Source organism: Bufo bufo, chromosome 9, assembly GCF_905171765.1.
Source record: "Bufo bufo chromosome 9, aBufBuf1.1, whole genome shotgun sequence".
Lineage (NCBI taxonomy): Eukaryota > Metazoa > Chordata > Amphibia > Anura > Bufonidae > Bufo > Bufo bufo.
In genome coordinates this window covers 168,049,126-168,068,358 of record NC_053397.1, presented here as the reverse complement: position 1 = coordinate 168,068,358, position 19,233 = coordinate 168,049,126, and the positions used below count along the sequence as shown (strand labels likewise).

The 19,233-nt window shown below is 47.5% G+C and overlaps 1 protein-coding gene across 5 annotated transcripts in view; it reads right to left on the bottom strand.

Moving 5' to 3' along the window:
* Positions 1 to 15,095, bottom strand: part of SGSM3 (small G protein signaling modulator 3) — a 66,721-nt gene extending 51,626 nt beyond the window's left edge. Inside the window, exon 1 of one of the 5 annotated variants that reach the window (XM_040407336.1) lies at positions 14,969 to 15,095. The gene's annotated coding sequence lies outside the window, so the exon portion shown is untranslated. The other 4 variants (XM_040407340.1, XM_040407337.1, XM_040407338.1 and 1 more) reach the window with 4 other exon arrangements.
* Between the last annotated feature and the right edge of the window lie 4,138 nt (positions 15,096 to 19,233).

Sequence of the window (19,233 nt, the reverse complement as noted above, 5' to 3'; positions counted from 1 at the left end):
GTGGTGCCAATATTCAAAAAGGGCCTAAAAACAGCCTGGAAACTATAGGCCGGTAAGTTTAACATCTGTTGTGAATAAACTGTTTGAAGGTTTTCTAAGAGATGCTATCTTAGAGCATCTCAACGGAAATAAGCAATTAACGCCATATCAGCATGGCTTCGTGAGGGATCGGTCATGCCAAACTAATTTAATCAGTTTCTATGAGGAGGGAAGTTCTAGACAGGCATGCTTAACCTGCAGCCCTCCAGCTGTTGTAAAACTACAACTCCCACAATGCCCTGGTGTAGGCTGATAGTTGTAGGCTGTTCAGGCATGCTGGGAGTTGTAGTTTTGCAACAGCTGGAGGGCCACAGGTTGAGCACGCCTGTTCTAGACTTGACAGCCGCGAATCAATGGATGTCGTATGTCTGGACTTCTCCAAAGCATTTGACACTGTACCACATAAAAGGTTAGTATATAAAATGAGAATGCTCGGACTGGGAGAAAACGTCTGTATGTGGGTAAGTAACTGGCTCAATGATAGAAAACAGAGGGTGGTTATTAACGGTACACACTCAGATTGGGTCACTGTCACTAGTGGGGTACCTCAGGGGTCAGTATTGGGCCCTATTCTCTTCAATATATTTATTAATGATCTTGTAGAAGGCTTGCATAGTAAAATATCAATTTTCGCAGATGACACTAAACTGTGTAAAGTAATTAACACTGAAGAGGACAGTATACTACTACAGAGCGATCTGGATAGATTGGAGGCTTGGGCAGATAAGTGGCAGATGAGGTTTAACACTGACAAATGTAAGGTTATGCACATGGGAAGGAATAATGCAAGTCACCCGTACATACTAAATAGTAAAACACTCGGTAACACTGACATGGAAAAGGACCTAGAATTTTAATAAACAGCAAACTAAGCTGCAAAACCAGTGTCAGGCAGCTGCTGCCAAGGCCAATAAGATAATGGGTTGCATCAAAAGGGGCATAGATGCCCGTGTTAAGAACATAGTCCTAGCACTTTACAAATCGCTAGTCAGACCACACATGGAGTACTGTGTACAGTTCTGGGCTCCTGTAAACAAGGCAGACATAGCAGAGCTGGAGAGGGTCCAGAGGAGGGCAACTAAAGTAATAACTGCAATGGGGGGACTACAGACCCTGAAAGATTATCAAAATTAGGGTTATTCACTTTAGAAAAAAGACGACTGAGGGGAGATCTAATTAATATGTATAAATATATCAGGGTTCAGTACAGAGATCTATCCCATCAGCTATTTATCCCCAGGACTGTGACTGTGACGATGGGACATCCTCTGCATCTGGAGGAAAAAAGGTTTGTACACAAACATAGAAAAGGATTCTTTACGGTAAGAGCAGTGAGACTATGGAACTCTCTGCCTGAGGAGGTGGTGATGGTGAGTACAATAAAGGAATTCAAGAGGGGCCTGGACGTATTTCTGGAGTGTAATAATATTACAGGCTATAGCTACTAGAGAGGGGTCGTTGATCCAGGGAGTTATTCTGATTGCCTGATTGGAGTCGGGAAGGAATTTTTTATTCCCCTTAGGCCTCTTTCACACGGGCGTTGCTGGAAAATGTGCGGGTGCGTTGCGGGAACATGCAAGATTTTTCCGCGCGAGTGCAAAACATTGTAATGCGTTTTGCACTCGCGTGAGAAAAATCACGTATGTTTGGTACCCAAACCTGAACTTCTTCACAGAAGTTCGGGCTTGGGATCGGTGTTCTGTAGATTGTATTATTTTCCCTTATAATATGGTTATATGGGAAAATAATAGCATTCTGAATACAGAAGGCATAGTACAATAGCGCTGGAGGGGATAAAAAAAAAATGCAAAAATTTAACTCACCTTAATCCACTTGATCGCGCAGCCGGCATCTCTTCTGTCTTCTTTGCTGTGTGCAGAAAAAGGACCTGTGGTGACGTCACTCCGGTCATCACATGGTCAGTCACATGATCTTTTACTATGGTGACTGACCATGTGATGACCAGAGTGACGTCACCACAGGTCCTTTTCCTGCACACAGCAAAGAAGAAGACAGAAGAGATGCCGGCTGCGCGATCAAGTGGATTAAGGCGAGTTAAATTATTATTGAAATTTTTTTTAACCCCTCCAGCGCTATTGTACTATGCCTTCTGTATTCAGAATGCTATTATTTTCCCTTATAACCATGTTATAAGGGAAAATAATAATGATCGGGTCTCCATCCCGATCGTCTCCTAGCAACCGTGCGTGAAAATCACACCGCATCTGCACTTGCTTGCAATTTTCACGCAGCCCCATTCACTTCTATGGGGCCTGCGTTGCGTGGAAAACGCACAATATAGAGCATGCACAAGTGATGCGTGAAAATCACCGCTCGTGTGCACAGCCCCATAGAAATAAATGGGTCCGGATTCAGTGCGGGTGCAATGCGTTCACATCACGCATTGCACCCGCGCGGAATACTCGCCCGTGTGAAAGGGGCCTAAAGTGGGGAAAATTGGTTTCTACCTCTCAGGTTTTTTTTTGTCTTCATCTGGATCAACTTGCAGGATAACGGGCCGAACTGGATGGACAAATGTCTTTTTTCGGCCTTATGTACTATGTTACTTATATGCACGATTCTGTAGGAATAGAAAGCAGAGAACAGACAGCCGCACGTCGGCCTTCAATACCGAACATTCCTGTTGTCTGAAAGTTAAAGAGTTAAGAATTCTTCAGCTATAAAAGACAATATGGCATCTGGGAAGGGGTCAGACTGGTTTTTCTTGCCGGCCTGCCATCTCCCTGGAAACCTATCAGTACATGTACAGAGAGGGAGGTGTGGGAGATATAACGCAGGAGATAATCATTCCTCACTTATCTCCCAATGCCTAAAAAATCCACCGGCCGCCGTGTACTAAGGACGTCGTAGAGGACGGGCTGGCATCTACTGACATCGCTATCTTCATGGAGATCAGCCAGGGCCTTCCATTGTGAGCTCAACTATATCAAGGCTTTCCGATTTACTTAGGCGGTATTACCACCAGACAACTCAGAAATACTAATCTTAAAGGGAACATGTCACCTAAACTTTTTTTTCTGCCAGTTAAAACCAGATAGTGACACATATCCTTTTTCCTAATAAGATTTTATTTTGTGAATGTAGATTTTTTAATTCTATTTTCTAAAGGCTACTTTCACTCGCGTTTGGTGCGGATCCGTCATGAATCTGCACAGACGGATCCGTTCAGATAATACAAACGTCTGCATCCGTTCAGAACTGAAGGACGGATCAGTTTTCTATTGTGTTTGGCTCAGTTTCGTCAGACGGACACCAAAATGCCAGTGTGAAAGTAGCCTAAACATGATGATGAGGGCGGCCATCTTGCCTGAGCTGTTGTTCGCATTTAGAAAGATGCTTAACAGCAGCCACTTGGGCCACAGACAGAATGGTCAGGAGGGGAGAGTTTCCTCAGCCTGCTCTGCCCTGCGCAGAGGTCAGGAGGGAGAAGATAAGTTGTGATATCACTTATTTGTGATAGCCGATCCTGTGTTTCTATACAGAGGTGTTATCTATTATTTGAATCCCATCTGTAATGATAATGAAGTGACTGCTGAAAAGTGATCTGAACAGTCCAAGAAATAGCGCCAATTTTTAAGCTTAGTGGTCAGTGTGAAAACTGCAGGATTTTATTTAGTTGTTTTTTTTTATACAGATAGCGACGTGGAAAATTAAAACTAATCACCAAAAATTCTTTAAAAATATGTTTAACATAAAAACTCGATTTAAACAATAGGTCATTTTCTGTTGAAACATTCCCTTTAGGGCTCATTCACACGACCGTGTGTGCCTTGCGCCTGTACTACAGCCCAAAAAACAGCGGGTCCACAATATACGGGCACCGGCCATGTGAATCACGTATCCCGTTGGGTCCGCAATCCGCAAGATATGGAGCAGAGGCACAGATCGGAAGCCCATGGAAGCACCACGTGGGATTTCGGTCCGTGCCTCCGTACCGCAAAAATGTCCTATTTTTTTGCAGTGCGGACTGTCCGTATCCCCAAACGGCGTGCACACGGACGGTGCTCACGGATGCAGTGCACGGGCATGGGGCACAAACATTTGTGTGCATGAGCCTTTAAAATGTACCTATCGTCTGCAAGATCTCCATAAAGGGGGTGTATTATCCCTTAAGTGGAGAGGGATCAGGCACAGACATAAAAAGAGCAAAAAAGAGTGCAAACTGCAAATTTCCTATACACGTAAGTGTGTGGGGACATGAAGGAAACAGTCTAAGGCCTAGTTCACACGAACGTATGGCTTTTATAGTTTTTTGCGGTCCGTTTTTCACGGATCCGTTGTTCCGTTTTTGAGTTCCGTTGTGTTTCCGTTTCCTTTCCGTTTTTCCGTTCCGTTTTTCCGTATGGCATATACAGTATACAGTAATTACATAGAAAAAATTGGGCTGGGCATAACATTTTCAATAGATGGTTCAGAAAAAACGGAACGGATACGGAAGACATACGGATGCATTTCCGTATGTGTTCCGTTTTTTTTGCGGACCCATTGACTTTAATGGAGCCACGGAACGTGATTTGCGGCCAAATATAGGACATGTTCCATCTTTCAACGGAACGGAAAAACGGAAATACGGAAACGGAATGCCAACGGAACACATTCCGTTTTTTTTTGCGGAACCATTGAAATGAATGGTTCCGTATACGGACTGTATACGGAACACAAAAAAAACGTTCGTGTGAACTAGGCCTAAGAGAAAAACAGCCTTTGTTGCCCATAGCATCCAATCACAGCACAGCTTTCAATTCTTCTATAGCTCCTGAAACATGAAAGCTGCGCTGCGATTGGCTGCTATGGACAACATAGGCAATTTTCATAAATCTGCTCAAATAATTAAATTCACCTCATTTATAACCATTGTCTAACAGGAGAACTGACCCTGCAGCCCACAGCAGCCAATCACAGTGAGGCTTATATACTTCAACTGCAGTTCAAAAAAAATGAAAGCTACGCTATGGTTGGTTGCCAAGGAGACCAGCTGATAGGTTGTCAGCCCAGTGGTTGGGGAGCGTGTCCCCGGATTTGTCTACATTTGCTTACAGGGTAACCCCCCCACACACTGCTCATTCAGACGGTAAACTGGCATGGTATATGGCCGTCCAACTTGGGCCACACGCACACGTGACAACCACAAATCCAGACTGACGGGTGACGACCTTACATGCATATTTGTCAATAGGGCTTAAAAATGGGTTCAAACATAGGGGCGCATTTATCAAAACGAACAGAAAAAGCCTTGCTGCCCACAGCAACCAATCACAGCTCAGCTTTCATTTCAAGTACGCTGGGCAGGGTTACGGAAACAGCGGAGCGGGCAGGCGCTCTGCTGCTTCAATAACTCCCATTGTAGTGAATGGGGGATAGGCACACAGTGCAGCCAGGACGGTTATGCTACATTCACTACAACAGGAGTAACGCAAGCAGCAGGGCGACTGCTCACTCGGCTTTTTCTGTAAGCCTGGCCACCGGGTACGGCCACTTGGAAATGGCAAGAATGGACAAACCCTTTAATTTATGATGAGTTGTGCATCTAAAGTGCATCCTCCTTCAGTCCGAGGGGGGGAACTGGCTTAGTTACCCACAGCAACCAATCAGATCCCATCTTCCAGAGATCCTTTGGAAAATGAAAGGTAGAATGATTGGTTGCTATGGGCAACTAAGGCTACTTTCACACTCGCGTTTGGTGAGGATCCGCCATGGATCTGCACAGACGGATCCGGTCAGATAATACAACTGTCTGCATCCGTTCAGAACGGATCCATTTGTATTATCTTTAACATAGCCAAGATCCATCTTGAACACCATTGAAAGTCAATGGAGGACGAATCCGTTTTCTATTGTCACAGATTGTGTCAGTGAAAACGGATCCGTCCCCATTGACTTACATTGTGTGTCAGAATGGATCCGTTAAACTCTGTTTCGTCAGCAGCGTTTTGGTGTCCGCCTCCAAAGCGGAACGGAGGCAAACTGATGCATTCTGAGCAGATTCTTTTCCATTCAGAATGCATTAAGGCAAAAGTGATCCGTTTTTGACCGCTTGTGAGAGCCCTAAACGGATCTCACAAACTGAAAACAAAACGCCAGTGTGAAAGTAGCCTAAGCCAGTTCCTTTACACCAGCTTTGAGACATGTCCCTCTGTGCGCCTAGGATAAAATCTACGCCAGTTTATTTTAGTCCTCATTTATGCCAGTCAATAGGCGTAAATGATAAAAAAATAAAAATAATCTGCCAGTGACCCCGCCCAAAACGCGCCCCTTTTCTGAAAGTTGAAAAGATGGTATTGTATCATAAACGTGCAAAATTTGTGAAAATGACGTTTAAGGCTACTTTCACACTGGCGTTTTGAATTCCGTTTGTGAGATCCGTTTCAGGGATCTCGCAAACGGTTCAAAACGGATCAGTTCAGCCCCAATGCATTCTGAATGGATAAGGATCCGCTCAGTATGCATCAGTTTGGCTCCATTCAGCCTCTGTTCCGCTCTGGACGCGGACACCAAAACACTGCTTGCAGCGTTCGGGTGTCCGCTTGGCGATGCGGAGCCAAACGGATCCGTCCTGACTTACAATGTAGGTCAATGAGGACGGATCCGTTTTCACTGACACAATATGGTGCAATTGAAAATGGATCCGTCCCCCATTGACTTTCAATGCAAGTCAGGACGGATCCGTTTTGACTTAGAGTTTTTTTTTAAAGAATAATGCAAACGGATCCGTTCTGAACGGATACAAGCGTTTGCATTATAGGTGCGGATCCGTCTGTGCAGATACCAGATGGATCCGCACCTAACGCACGTGTGAAAGTAGCCTTAAAAGTTGCAAGCCCACAGACAACTTTTTACACCAGTCTTCTAGTGTAGGGAGGTTAATAAATCTCCTCCACTGTTTGCAAAAAATGCAAAAAAATAATTAAATAAAATAAATGCAGGCAGTTAGTTATTTTTGTGTGCAGGGACTCTGACAGCGAGAAGATATTCAGGGTTAGCGAGTTGTGACCTGATGAAGAAACTTGTAAAGCTCAACAGAACCTGAAAAAAGTGGAAACTGAAGCAGGTTACACGGTAAAGGAGCGTCCTATATAAACACCAGGCGCACAATTACTTACAGTCTCCCTGGGGATCAAGCAGAAGGACCCACACCTACCTCCACCCTTATAAACCTGTCGCCATCGGGATTGCTTCACATAATTCCTGTATGGAGAGGGACTCACTAGACCAGTAAAGCTGGAGAGACGAGCTGTAGGCAACCAGTAACATACCAATAACCAGTAAACGAGTGGCACCAGAGCGGCCACTCACTGACGTGTCACTACACCTGCAGCGTGTATACAGGTGCGGCTCTGGCGGGCTGGTGCGCAGTGCTGTACACTGCCAGACCTCATCTAATGTCCCTACAGCAAATAGTTATCAGCTAGGGTTACAATGCACACAGAGGTGCGTGGGAAGGAACAGCTGGGAGTTGTACCCGCAGTACAGGGGTGGCACTGCGCACGGAGGCTCCTCGTCTACCATAGATGCTTCTTGCTGCCCTCCCCTTCCTTCTTGGAGCTCGGTGCATTAACACAGGAAAGAATTCCCCGAGCTGCACATCCTGCTCCAGCGCTCCTGATATTTACTCTCCTGATCTCCACCCTCCCCCTCGCTCTGCACAAGCCTGTTTGCGTGTGACCGGATTCACTCCAGTCCGCGCTGTAATTACACCATTATCCAGGTTTTAATTAAAGGGGATGGACAGCCTGGCGGGTGGTTCCTTACATCCTTTCATTTTCTTTTGAATGGGCTGTGGTTAAAGGGGTTGTCGAGGAAACAAAGTATACATATAAAAAACTATATAAATACTCGCTGGAGGTCTGTGCCTGCTTCCCTCTAGCGATGACGTGCTGTACAATGCGCATGTGACCACTGCAGACAACCATTGGCCTCAGTGAAGTACGGCACAAGACCACCGATTGGCTGCAGCAGTCACTGGCATATGTTCAGCATGTCATCACTGCAGGTCACAGAATAATGGAGCAAGCGGTGGGGGATTTACAAAGTATTTATTCGTTTTTGTTTCTTGCCCCCCCCCCCAAAATAAATAAACAAATAAAAATAAAATAAAATTCCCTGCTTTAAAAAATAAAATAAAAAAAGATCATGGACAATCCCTTTAAGTGGTCATGTAATGGTGTAGAATTGAATGGCTGGGTGGTGTGCTTCCTGTCAGTCATCAGGTCCCCAACAATCTGCAGATCGCTGTCTCTTCTGACAACCAGTGCTGCGATCAGTCGCCAGTCCAGCTCCAGAAGGGCTCTCACAATGACAGCCACATGTCCTGATAAGGCGCATGGACAGGGGCTGAACCCTAAAGTTATCTACACACTCCAGCAAACTCCTTCCCTTTAGGCCTCATGCACACGGACGTTTTTTTTTTGCGGTCCACAAAAACGGTTTCTGTTGTTCCATGATCCGTGTCCGTTTTTTCATCCGTGGGTCTTCCTTGATTTTTGGAGTATCCACGGACATGAAAAGTGAAAAAAATAACTAAGTCAAGTTTGCATTGAAAATGATAGGAAAAACGGACACGGATCACGGACGCGGATGACTATCTTGTGTGCATCCGTGATTTTTCACGGACCCATTGACTTGAATGGGTCCGTGAACCGTTGTCCGTGAAAAAAATAGGACAGGTCCTATTTTTTTCACGGACTGGAAAAACGGATCACGGACGCGGAAGCCAAACGGTGCATTTTCCGATTTTTCCACGGACCTATTGAAAGTCAATGGGTCCACGAAAAAAAAACGGAACAACGGCCGCGGATGCACACAACGGTCGTGTGCATGAGGCCTTAAAGGGAGTCTGTTAGCAACTTCAGTCCTGGCAAACTGCTCTACCACATTGTGTTCACACACACAGATAATACACGGTACCTTATTTCTCCATTTCTGTGGCTGCGATGTTTCCCAAATGAAGTTTAAGCCATAGGTAAATGAACTTTGCAAGAGCCCGGGCCCCCCGGGATACTCTGCAAACACTCCTCCCCTCTATTGCAGTTAGGGCTCATGCACACGACCGCTGGATGTTTCGTGGTCCACAAATTGCCGATCTGCAAAACACAGATACCGGCCGTGTGCATTCCGCATTTTGTGTAACCGAACGTCCGGCCCCTAATCTAACAGTCCTATGCTTGTCCGTAATGTGGACAATAACAGGATATGTTCTATTTTTTTGCTGAACGGCCATGAAGACTTACAGACACCGAGTCATTTCGGTTTTTTTTTCCCAGCACCACTGAAGTGCATGCTTCCGCATACAGGCCACAAAAAAACAGAACGGACACAGAAAAAAAAAGGGTCACGTGTATAAGCCTTATGCCTGCCCAGTATTCATGTGACGTCACTATCTTCAGTGCGTACCTGCGAAACCCACTGTGGGCAGCGCCATCCCTTTACATTATCTACAAACCCCAGCAAACTCCTCCCATTGCTCAAATTTAGTTTTTTTATTTCATTATTAATTTTCTTACTCTAAAAAAAAAAAATTGGGGGGGATGTTATGCAAAAAGAGGATAGGAGGAGTAAAGGATATATGGATTATTGAGGTGATGAAAACAAAACACAAACCAGACAAAAGTATGCCAAAGCGCCCCCTGTAGGTATAACTTGCCCCCAGCAAGACCTATGGGAACATTGGGGGGGCATTCACTAAGATGGCTTTTTACGCTGGTCTTAGTTGTCCCCCCCTGCACTGTATACATGGCAGTCTGTGCGCCTGTCTAAAAAACGATGCCAGCTAGGCGAAAATATAGTAAATTTGCCAGTGCTGGCACGGCCCCCGACACCCCCCTCCCCAACCCATCTGTATATGGCGTGCACTCCGAGCGTCATATCTGCAGAGGCAGACTGGAACATGAGCCCTGGGATATATTTAGGGCACCACCACTTGTCACCCACTCGGTAATCATACTAGTGCTGGTTACACCTCTCCATAGGAGACAGCGTGACAGGTGCTGGAAAATACTTTGGGATTTTTTTTATGACTTCAAAGGTAAACAGAGAAAGGAAATTAAATAGTGAGTCCCTTATAGGACACCTGCCAGACGGGAGCAGAGACCAGCCCCGGGCAGATCTGCTGGAGACGTCAGTCGGCCCACAGATATACTGACATACTGGCCTTCACCCTGCAGGTCTCCAGGCTCAAGAGCCCTAGGTCTGGGCTAAACTGGGACTTTTTGATTTTAACTATTGGATGACAGCTGCAATCTACAAGATTGCATTCATTTGGACTGCAGCTGTAGTTCAATAGTTAAAATCAATCGCGCTACAAAAAGTCGCAGTGTAGCCACAGCCTTAGGTCTCATGCACACGACCGTATTTTTTTGCGGTCCGCAAAACGGGGTTCCGTTTTCCCGTGATCCGTGACCGTTTTTTCATCCGTGGGTCTTCCTTGATTTTTGGAGGATCCACGGACATGAAAAAAAAGTCGTTTTGGTGTCCGCCTGGCCGTGCGGAGCCAAACGGATCCGTCCTGAATTACAATGCAAGTCAATGGGGACGGATCCGTTTGACGTTGACACAATATGGTGCCATTTCAAACGGATCCGTCCCCATTGACTTTCAATGTAAAGTCTGGAGTCCCTTTTATACCATCGGATCGGAGTTTTCTCCAATCCGATGGTATATTTTAACTTGAAGCGTCCCCATCACCATGGGAACGCCTCTATGTTAGAATATACTGTCGGATATGAGTTAGATCGTGAAACCTCATTTCCGACAGTATATTCTAACATAGAGGCGTTCCCATGGTGATGGGGACGCTTCTAGTTAGAATATACTACAAACTGTGTACATGACTGCCCCCTGCTGCCTAGCAGCATCCGATCTCTTACAGGGGGCCGTGATCAGCACAATTAACCCCTCAGGTGCCGCACCTGAAGGGGTTAATTGTACTATCATATCCCCCTGTAAGAGATCAGGGCTGCCAGGCAGCAGGGGGCAGACCCCCCCCCCCCCTTTCCAGTTTGAATATCATTGGTGGCCAGTGCGGCCCCCCCCCCCCCCCCTTCCTCCCTCTATTGTAATAATTCGTTGGTGGCACAGTGTGCCCCCCCCCCTTCCTCCCTCTATTGTAATAATTCGTTGGTGGCACAGTGTGCGCCCCCCATTGGCCCCCCCCTCCCTCTATAGCATTAACAACATTGGTGGCCAGTGTGCGGCCTCCCATCTACCCCCCCCCCCCCCCCGATCATTGGTGGCAGCGGGTTACTAGCAATAGTACAATAGTAAAAGATTCATACTTACCTGGGAGCTGCGATGTCTGTGTCCGGCCGGGAGCTCCTCCTACTGGTAAGTGACAGTTCATTTAGCAATGCGCCGCACAGACCTGTCACTTAACAGTAGGTGGAGCTCCCGGCCGGACACGAACATCGCAGCAGCCGGTAAGTATGAATCTTCTACTATTGTACTATTGCTAAGTAACCATGGCAACCAGGACTGTAGTAGCGTCCTGGTTGCCATGGTTACCGATCGGAGCCCCAGCGATTAAACTGGGACTCCGATCGAAACTCCGCTGCCACCAATGATGGGGGGGGGGGGATGGGAGGCCGCACACTGGCCACCAATGTTGTTAATGCTATAGAGGGAGGGGGGGCCCGATGGGGGGCGCACACTGTGCCACCAACGAATTATTACAATAGAGGGGGGGAGGGCGCACACTGTGCCACCAACGAATTATTACAATAGAGGGAGGGAGGGGGTGGGGGCGCACACTGTGCCACCAACGAATTATTACAATAGAGGGAGGGAGGGCGCACACTGTGCCACCAACGAATTATTACAATAGAGGGAGGGGGGGCCGCACTGGCCACCAACCTATTATTACAATAGAGGGGGGGGGGCCGCACTGGCCACCAATGATATTCAAACTGGGGAGGGGGGGGAGGGTCTGCCCCCTGCTGCCTGGCAGCCCTGATCTCTTACAGGGGGCCGTGATCAGCACAATTAACCCCTTCAGGGGGCAGTCTTGTACACAGTTTGTAGTGTATTCTAACTAGAAGCGTCCCCATCACCATGGGAACGCTTCTGTGTTAGAATATACTGTCGGTTCTGAGTTTTCACAAAATGAAAACTCAGCTTTGAAAAAGCTTTTATGCAGACGGATCTTCGGATCCGTCTGTATAAAAACTAACCTACGATCACGGATGCCAATCTTGTGTGCATCCGTGTTCTTTCACGGACCCATTGACTTGAATGGGTCCGTGAACCGTTGGCCGTGAAAAAAATAGGACAGGTCATATTTTTTTCACGGCCAGGAAACACGGATCACGGATGCGGCTGCAAAACGGTGCATTTTCCGATTTTTCCACGGACCCATTGAAAGTCAATGGGTCCGCGAAAAAAAACGGAAAATGGCACAACGGCCACGGGTGCACACAACGGTCGTGTGCATGAGGCCTTAAAGGGGTATTCCGGTAAGTGTGCATTCCACATTTTGCCAAACAGAACGTCCGACTCATTATAGAACAATCCTATCCTTATCTGTACTGCGGACAAGACTAGGACATGTTCTATATTTTTGCGGATACAATGGAATGGACACACGGAGTGCTGTTCTTATCTTTTGTGGCCCGATTGAAGTGAATGGGTCCCCATCCAACCCGCAAAAATGCGAATCAAATGCGGACAAAAAATATGTTTGTGTGCATGAGCCCTAAAACTGATGGTTTTGTAAGGCTACTTTCACACTAGCATTAATATTCTAGTGCTGAGAGTGCAGAGTGCTGAGAGTGCAGAGTGCAGAGTGCTGTCTGCTGTCGGCCTCATTGAAGTGAATGGGTCTGCATCCGAGCCGCCAAAACTGCGGCATCATTTTTTGATGTGTTTTTCACGTGTGGAAATTTTTTTTATAAATAAAAGAATTAGGGTGCATTCACGCGACCGCGCAGTGTTTTGCAGTCTGACCGGAGGCGGCACCGACACTACACTGTGGACTGACCGGAGGCGGCACCGACACTACACTGTGGACTGACCGGAGGCGGCACCGACACTACACTGTGGACTGACCGGAGGCGGCACCGACACTACACTGTGGACTGACCGGAGGCGGCACCGACACTACACTGTGGACTGACCGGAGGCGGCACCGACACTACACTGTGGACTGACCGGAGGCGGCACCGACACTACACTGTGGACTGACCGGAGGCGGCACCGACACTACACTGTGGACTGACCGGAGGCGGCACCGACACTACACTGTGGACTGACCGGAGGCGGCACCGACACTACACTGTGGACTGACCGGAGGCGGCACCGACACTACACTGTGGACTGACCGGAGGCGGCACCGACACTACACTGTGGACTGACCGGAGGCGGCACCGACACTACACTGTGGACTGACCGGAGGCGGCACCGACACTACACTGTGGACTGACCGGAGGCGGCACCGACACTACACTGTGGACTGACCGGAGGCGGCACCGACACTACACTGTGGACTGACCGGAGGCGGCACCGACACTACACTGTGGACTGACCGGAGGCGGCACCGACACTACACTGTGGACTGACCGGAGGCGGCACCGACACTACACTGTGGACTGATCGGAGGCGGCACCGACACTACACTGTGGACTGATCGGAGGCGGCACCGACACTACACTGTGGACTGACCGGAGGCGGCACCGACACTACACTGTGGACTGACCGGAGGCGGCACCGACACTACACTGTGGACTGACCGGAGGCGCCGACACACACTGACCCACCTGGTAACTAAGGAATTGGAACGATTGGGCAAGTAGCAGTTTACACTTTTTCAAGCTTTGCTTGTGACCTGTTTTCACGGAGCTCCTCAGTTAGGCCGAATGCATATGGCTGTTGTGCTGTTGTTTTGGTCCACATCCGAGCCGCCGTTTTGGCAGCTCGGATGCGGACCCATTTACTTAAACGGGGCCGCAAAAGATGCGGACAGCACTCCGTGTGCTGTCCGCACCCGTTGCTCCGTTCTGTGGCCCCGCTAACATGTCCTATTCTTGTCCGCGCTTTGCAGACAAGAATAGGCATTTATATTGAAGGCTGTCCGTGCCGTGCAAATTGCAGAACGCGCACGGACGCCATCCGTGTTTTGCGGACCGCAAAACACATCACGGTCGTGTGCATGAGGCCTTACCCGGACAGTTTCCTCTACTCCAGAGCCAGCAATATACAGATCAATGACACCCAGCGGGTGACGCGGACTCTGCAGCAGATGGCCACTGTAACAGCAAGGAGACCAGGGACAATGTGATTAAGCTGTGAGTCACAGGCGCACGTCAGCCAGATGCTCCGTCACACCGTGGTCCCCATTAACCCTTCCACTGCCACCAAGCCTCCTCCTCCATGGAATCAGGGTTCCTTCTGCTTCCCATGTGAATCCTGAGGACTCTGCAGGATCCCGGGGATTATATATATATACACACACACACACATACAGAGCGGGGCAGTATGTATATAGAGATATATATATACACATTTAGATACATACATATAGATATATATATATACACACACACTATCATCAGTACAGGACACTTTACATACATGGGCACAGGGCAGATGCCACCAGTGTGATGCCCAGATGATGAGAAGACAATCATTAGGACATTCCTCCCATTCTCCTTATATCTGACCGCACTGCAAGTTCCCGACTCAGTAAAATGGCAGCTGATGACAACTACACCGATATAACAGGCTCTGCTCTATAGACTACCACCCTCATCATCCTCAACTGCCCCCTCCATGTCAGGGCTGGATCACGGTATCGGTTCAGTCTCGCACACAGGATAATGCCCGGATCACCTGTCGTCCTGCTGCAGGCGCTGCGCCATCTGTCTCATCCTAGGTCATTAGTAGAGCCGCTGTCTCTTGCTGTCCATCGGTCGCCGCTTCTTACCTGAGGTCTCAGTCACGGAGCTGAGCTCTCTACAGCTCCATTCAGCTGCGTCACCACTGCGCATGTGCACCAACACCCGGCCGATGGCGATCTGCGCCTGCGCGGCTTCTAGTCCGTCCATACAACCTGTAACAGACAAACATGGATTAGGTCAGAGATTAGATAGAGATGGAAAAAGAAGATAGACAGGTAGGTGCATGAACGGATAGACAGGGTAGGTGCATGAACGGATAGACAGGGTAGGAGCATGGACGGATAGACTGGTAGGTGCATGAACGGATAGACTGGTAGGTGCATGGACGGATAGACAGGGTAGGAGCATGAACGGATAGACAGGGTAGGAGCATGGACGGATAGACTGGTAGGTGCATGGACGGATAGACAGGGTAGGTGCATGGACGGATAGACAGGGTAGGTGCATGGACGGATAGACAGGGTAGGTACATGGATGGAAGTAGTGAGATAAGGGGCAGGGCTTCCGCTGGCCACCAGATTTACTATAGCTTTTGCCAGAAAGTGGCAGGATTTATAGCTGGTATCTACGCCAGCAGGGCAGAGATGCACCTAATTTATGGGCATCTGCGTCCTGATTTATGTCAATCAGGTGGAGTTCACAGGGCCCATGCATATGTTTTGTGAACCCCAGTTTGCGGTGCCACCATGGACATGTGAATGCGGTCTTAGACTAAAGGCAGTGGTGTACATAGAGAAGTAAGGGCCCCATAACAAGGGTCAAACCAGCCCCCCACACAGGACAGAAGCGTTTCCATCTAAACCCTTTTCAATGACCCCTGGGCCATTTTTTCACTGCCTCAATTGCTAAAAGTTGTTCCTTTAGAGGGTAGAGTCCTGACCAAGTTGCCACCCCAAGTAGAAGAGGAGCTAATCCCAACTAAGACTGGGCCCCCTCTTGCCCTGGGCCCCATAGCAGTCGCCTGGTCTGCCGCTATGGTAGTTACGCCCCTGTCTAAAGGCGTGACTCACATTGTACGATAAATCTGGATCATGGCTGGACACTGTAACTTTACACCAACTAATGTTTGGCTCCCAAATTTTGGTGCATGTTGCAGCATCTTAAAAGTGATTATTCACCCCTGGGGACCTTATCTATAGACCCACAGTGGTAATCATACTTACCTGATCCCCGCTGATGGGTTGTTAGCTTCATTGCTTCCCTGCTGGCTCTGCTGGACCTGCTGGACCTGGGTGTTCCCACGTCATCATCCGTTTTGATGCCGATCAATTGACTGCTGCAGCCAATGACTGGCCGCAGCAGTGACGTTTGACCCATGCATCATGTCACCCGATGCACTGACACATAACCGTAGAGGCTAGTCATTGGGTGCAGTGGTCACATGACTCAACATCAAACTAGATGTTGACATGGCCATCATCAACTTGAAAGCCTGGGGCACTTTCTCCTTACTGGATTCAGCAGGACCTGCGCTCCCAGCATGATGACGTCACATGATCATGCAGGTTCTTCAGCATCCAGCGAGGAGTGAGTGTCCCCATAGGTTTAAAGGGGTATTCCCATCTTAGACAATGGGGGCATATCGCTAGGATATGTCCCCATTGTCTAATAGGTGCGGGTCCCACCTCTGGGACCAGCACCAATATCAAGAACGGAGCGGGGAGCGCTGTGGCTGGAGGACCCCAGATTTCCCGGTGTTCGTCCACCACCAACCGCTAATCCCCGCCTCTCCCATAGAATTTAATGGGAACGTGCCGCGCATGCGCGGCCCATGCTTCCATTCATTTTTATGGGGCAGACGGCAATAGCCGAGCCAGCGCTCGGCTCTTTTCGGCGGCCCTATAGAAATGAATGGAGGGCGGCTGCGCATGCGCAGTGAGCTCTCCTTTGCTTTCGGGGCTCTTTTCTCGATATAGGTGCAGGTCCCAGTGGTGGGACCCGCACCTATAAGACAATGGGGGCATATCCTAGCAATATGCCCCCATTGTCTGAGATGAGAAAACCCCTTTAAGTGATTTTTTTTTCCTTGGCACTATACTGGGCAGTGAGTGGTAGTACTCTAAGAAGAGTACTAAAATAAAAAATACTGGGGTACACTAAGAAGGGCCTTATATATACTGGGTGACACTAAGAGGGTCCTTATATATACTGGGGGCCATTTGATGTCCAGGGGGCATTATGTATACTAAGAGCTCTGCAGGGGTTGCAACGTAAAAAAAAAATCCTATGAAATGTATCAGTTTTTAATGGATGCATTTTGCATCCATTAAAAACTGATACATTTCATAGGCTTTTGTCCATTAAAAAAGGAAAAGCATCCAGAAAATGGATGTACACATGGATGCAAAATGGCCATGAAAAACGGACAGTTTTTTTCACTGTGAATGTAGCCTAAGGCTACATTCACACGTCCGTGGTGTGTTGCGGACCCGCAAATTGCGGGTCCGCAACACACCAGCCCGTCACCCCCATAGAAATGCCTATTCTTGTCCGCAAGCTGCGGACAAGAATAGGACATGCTCTATCTTTTTGCGGAGCTGCGGACCCAAAATCGGGGCCGCGCTCCGCAATTGCGGCTGCAGACAGCACACTGTGTGCTGTCAGCATCCATTCCGTCCCCACAGAGAATGAATGGGTCCGCACCCATTCCGCAAAATTGCGGAAAGGATGCGGACCCATTTTGCGGACGTGTGAATGGAGCCTTAGGGCTCATGCAGACGGCTGTTCCCAGGCCCTGCCCGTAAGCAGCGGGTCCACAATATACAGGCCCCGGCCGTTTGTGCACCGCATCATGGGGTAAGCAATCCAGAAGGTGCGGTGCAGAACGGAGGCACGGAACCAACCACGGAGTGCGCGGTGCTTGTGTTCGGTTTGGACCTTTCCAATGACTTGTTCATATTGCCATTAGATCTTCTGGATTACTCTCTCTGGCTCCATATTTTCTAGTTTATTCTCCTAGCAGCAGCATTCTTCATATGGGATGATGGAATAACTCAAAGCAGTGAATGCTCACTCATAACTTTTAGTTACAAGGGGACAAAGTGGTGTGGGAGGATAGATGTCTTTTACCTGGGGCTAGCTCCTTTCTAGCTTCCCTATAGGTAATGCAGGACAGCCACACGTCATATGGAATAAGCTCCACCTAGTGGATAGGTTGCTGCAATTTGTTTTACTTTCTATTCCATACACACTCATACACATGGATCTACTTACATAAAGAGCAGCCATCACTGGAGAAAATAAACAGGAGGTCCGTATCATTTCTAAACTCACAACTGCCAATTGAAAAATGAAAACAACAAAGATTAACCCTTTCAGGACCAAGCCATTTTTCACCTTTCTGCCCAGGCCATTTTTAGCAAATCTGACCAGTGTCACTTTATGTGGTAATAACTTTAAAACGCTTTGACTTATCCAGGCCATTCTGAGATAGTTTTTTCGTCACATATTGTACTTCATGACAGTGGTAAAATGGAGTCAAAAAACGTTCATTTTTATTTATAAAAAAAAAATACAAAATTTACCAAATTTCAATTTCTGTACTTTTATAATGGATAGTAATAACTCCAAAAATAGTTACTACTTTAAATTCCCCATATGTCTACTTCATGTTTGGATCATTTTGTGAATGCCATTTTATTTTTTGGGGAAGTTACAAGGCTTAGAAGTTTAAACGCAAATCTTAAAATTTTTCTGAAAATCTCCAAAACCCACTTTTTAAGGACCAGTTCAGGTCTGAAGTCACTTTGTGAGGCTTACATAATAGAAACCACCCAAAAATTACCCCAATTTTGGAAACTACACCCCTCAAGGTATTCAAAACTGATTTTACAAAAACTTTGTTCACCCTTTAGGTGTTCCACAAGTATTAATGGAAAATAGAGATGAAATTTCAGAATTTCACTTTTTTGGTAGATTTTCCATTTTAATAAATTTTTTCCCACTAACAAAGCAAGGGTTAACAGCCAAACAAAACTCTATTTATTGCCCTGATTCTGTTGTTTACAGAGACACCCCATATGTAGTTGTAAACTGCTGTACGGGCACATGGCAGGGGGCGGAGAAGGGAAGGAACGCCATATGGTTTTTGGAAGGCAGATTTCACTGGGATAATTTTAAGCTGCCATGTCACATTTGAAGACCCCTAGAGGTGCACCCCTAGAATAGAAACTCCAAAAAAATTACTCCATTTTGGAAACTACAGGATAAGGCCTCATGCACACGACCGTATGTGTTTTGCAGTCCGCAAATTGCGGATCCGTTGTTCCGTTTTTATTTTCCGTTGTGTTTC